Below are 3,102 nucleotides of genomic sequence, written 5' to 3' on the forward strand. Positions count from 1 at the left end.
ATTTTTTAATAACATTAATATATTCAAGATGTCAAAGTCTATAAAAAAACATTATTACTTTTGCTTATACCTTTTTAGGCAGAAATCAGTTGCTTTTCGTGCTCGGCTAAACAGCGTTCCTTATTGACGCCGCCATTAGTGTGCTGAAGTCACGTGCACCAATCAGCAAAAGTCCCGAAATGATCAGTCTCTAGTAAAGGGTCTCTATCAAATAGCTTGACGCATGTACTAAACCATCATAACCTCGAAACAGTCGCATTGTTGAAACCAAGTGCGGAGTATAACCGAAGAGCCGCGATTATCGAAAGTATTCGCGCCGGGCGCTCGGCGACAGAAATCATTCGGTTCTTTGGGTATCTGAGATCGACTGTGTCTTCGCAAAGTACCATGAGTCGAAGAAGTCCAACGAAGGTCTGCAACACCGGCGAGGAAATTCCACTCGAAGGAGCGCGTTGTCAGGACGCCCGACATCATTCAACGGGCTCAGGAGCTGATTTTTGAAGATCCAGGGCAGAAAATGTCACAAAAGAAGTTTATTTGCGTGTTCTGACAAATGTAGTGAAGCGTGGATGGAAACTGTGTCGTCTGGAAAGCCATATGTTTTCCAGCAGGACGGTGCGCCCGCTCACACAAGTCATTTGGTGCAAAATTGGTTGTCGGACAACGTCGACATGTTTTGGTCGAAAGAATTCTGGCCTCCCAACAGCCCAGATTTGAATCCTTTGGACTTCTACGTATGGGGCGTGGTTGAAAGGGTCACGAACAAGTCCAGACATCCAAACGTCGCATCATTGAGAGCCGCTGTTGAAGCGGCATTCACCGATATGGACCGTGACACGGTGACACATTAAAGTGTGCCTGCGCACGCTTCAGACCGAGAATGGAGGCGGTCATTCAAGCAAGCGGGAGATATATTGAGTGAATATGTTCTTTATGGCCTTACAAACAATGGAGGTAAACAAATTTTGTAAACCTTTTCATTGTAGCAATAAAACATATGTTTAGAAATCTATATGTAATTTTAATTATTAAATATATATTTATTCGCGACGAATATCCTGCGTTCGTAGTTGTATGCCTTTTATCCAATTCTTGTTGTTTGAAAATTAAGGTGGTCGAAACGTTAGTTGATGTAGATATATTTTTAGTTTGATGTAGACATATTTTTATTTTGTTTTTACTTTTATTTTACTTAATGTCAACTGTATCATATGTACATTGAAATTTGTTTTGTTTTGGCTCGTAACTCTTCTGATTTATTTTAATTTATTTGAATTATTTGAGCCTTTCTTTATTAAGTATTTTTATTAATAAAACCAATAAAATAACCATTATTTTATCTATAAATAGTATGGTACAATTGTCCCTCTCTACTGTTACAATCGTCCCAGGGGTTGGGACGGTTATCGCACCCTGTATATCATTGTTGGATACTCAGCGATATTTAAATGTTTGGCGTAAATCCAGGATCTACGTACCTTCCATCGACTACATATTTAATTGAAATCAGGCTTGAACAACGAAGGTCTATTTTTAATAATTTTAATTATACTTCTATAATTAGTGATCTATATTAATCTATTGTAGTCAACCGTTTTCATATACATACTTGTTTATAACTTTGAAAATTAACAATTTAGGTCAAACGTAGTTCAATATTAAAACAACAAGAATTGGATAAAAGGCATACAATAAAGTCAAAATGTTATTTTTGTCCCCGGTCTCCCCTACTTTGGATCGCGATGCAGACAATAATTCGGAAACCATACACTATCACCAAGTTTTACTGTAATCGATTCGCCATCTGGAGTCGCTGGTGGTAATTTGGCTTCCTTAATACATTTTCTGTTAAGAAAAGGTCCTATTGGATACAGTCTGAGAACTTCATTTATTACGGCGTTCAAATACTTCATGCAATTGATAGCCTCGCAGATAGGTTTACCGTTGGTCTGCCTAAGAACATCGTCGATTTTCTCTCTTAATTTTCTCTGAATATCCGAATTAACATCGATTTCGTGTGTCATGAAACAACACAGCTGTTGATATGGCATTATACCTGACGAGAAAGAAAACAAACGCTTGGGCTGTCATTTCGTTAATATCATACTCACGTCCATTATCATTATTCCTTGTCTCCATCATCAATTGAATTACGTCCGGGCGAATAATTCCCTGCTCATCTCTGGTCTTCACTGTAGTGGCAAAAATATCTTTGAAAAAATTCTCTACTTTTGGCCCAGACATTCTCAGTTTAAAGGGTTTCGCAAGTCGCGGGAAGTTTTTTTGCATTAAACACTTGAAGATCAATCAGCCATCAAAATGGAATGATTCTTTGCCAAGTAAAAAAAACTCATTGTTCGGATGCTTAAAAGAATCCACGTCAATACCGAAGGCACACCTGGCCACTGTATCGTAGGTGTATTTGGAAAATAAGTCTTTCATATCATACATTTTGGCAACTTCTCCGGATTGCGTTGTCATAAAATTATGTAACTAAGTTTTCGGCACATAATAAGTCCAAACATAATCTTTATCTTGTTAGATGTGAAGCTGGGGCTAAGAAGCTTCCGCATTTCGTGCCAGTCATCTCCAAGCAGGTCAAATAAATTTTTATTTGCTATCTGATCGAGTGTTGGTGAAGCCGGAATGATCGCAGAAATTATCGAATTATTTAATGGCAATCATAAAAATTAGATCTGGATCACGAATAACGATGACTAGCTTTATAAAATCGTAGAGGCAGAAGAATTTTGCATCCGGAAAGAGATTGTACATTTTTCGTAAGAGTTTTATATAGGATATACGTCGAAAAGCAAAAGGAGCCATGTTACCCAATAATGGAATCGATCGCAAATGAGGAATTTTTAGTTGCTCAAAATAAGATAATTTAACAGATACCTTACTTAAAATAAAATAATATAAGCAGATGCTCGCTGTTAAAACAGTGAGAAGTAAAGTAGAAGGCTCCACACACACACACACACACACACATCACGATAGTTTAAATTGTTTTAAAGTTTAAATTGACTAGCGATGAAGTGTACGCACTACGAGCAAGCTTCTACTACTAATTATGTATGTATATATATATATATATATATA

General features: G+C 37.2%; 1 pseudogene; it reads right to left on the minus strand.

Moving 5' to 3' along the window:
• Nucleotides 1–2,790, minus strand: part of LOC108768525 (cytochrome P450 9e2-like) — a 4,850-nt pseudogene extending 2,060 nt beyond the window's left edge.
• Nucleotides 2,791–3,102: the final 312 nt, after the last annotated feature.

This window comes from Trachymyrmex cornetzi, unplaced genomic scaffold (assembly GCF_001594075.2).
Source record: "Trachymyrmex cornetzi isolate Tcor2-1 unplaced genomic scaffold, Tcor1.1 scaffold803, whole genome shotgun sequence".
In the NCBI taxonomy this organism is placed as follows: domain Eukaryota; kingdom Metazoa; phylum Arthropoda; class Insecta; order Hymenoptera; family Formicidae; genus Trachymyrmex; species Trachymyrmex cornetzi.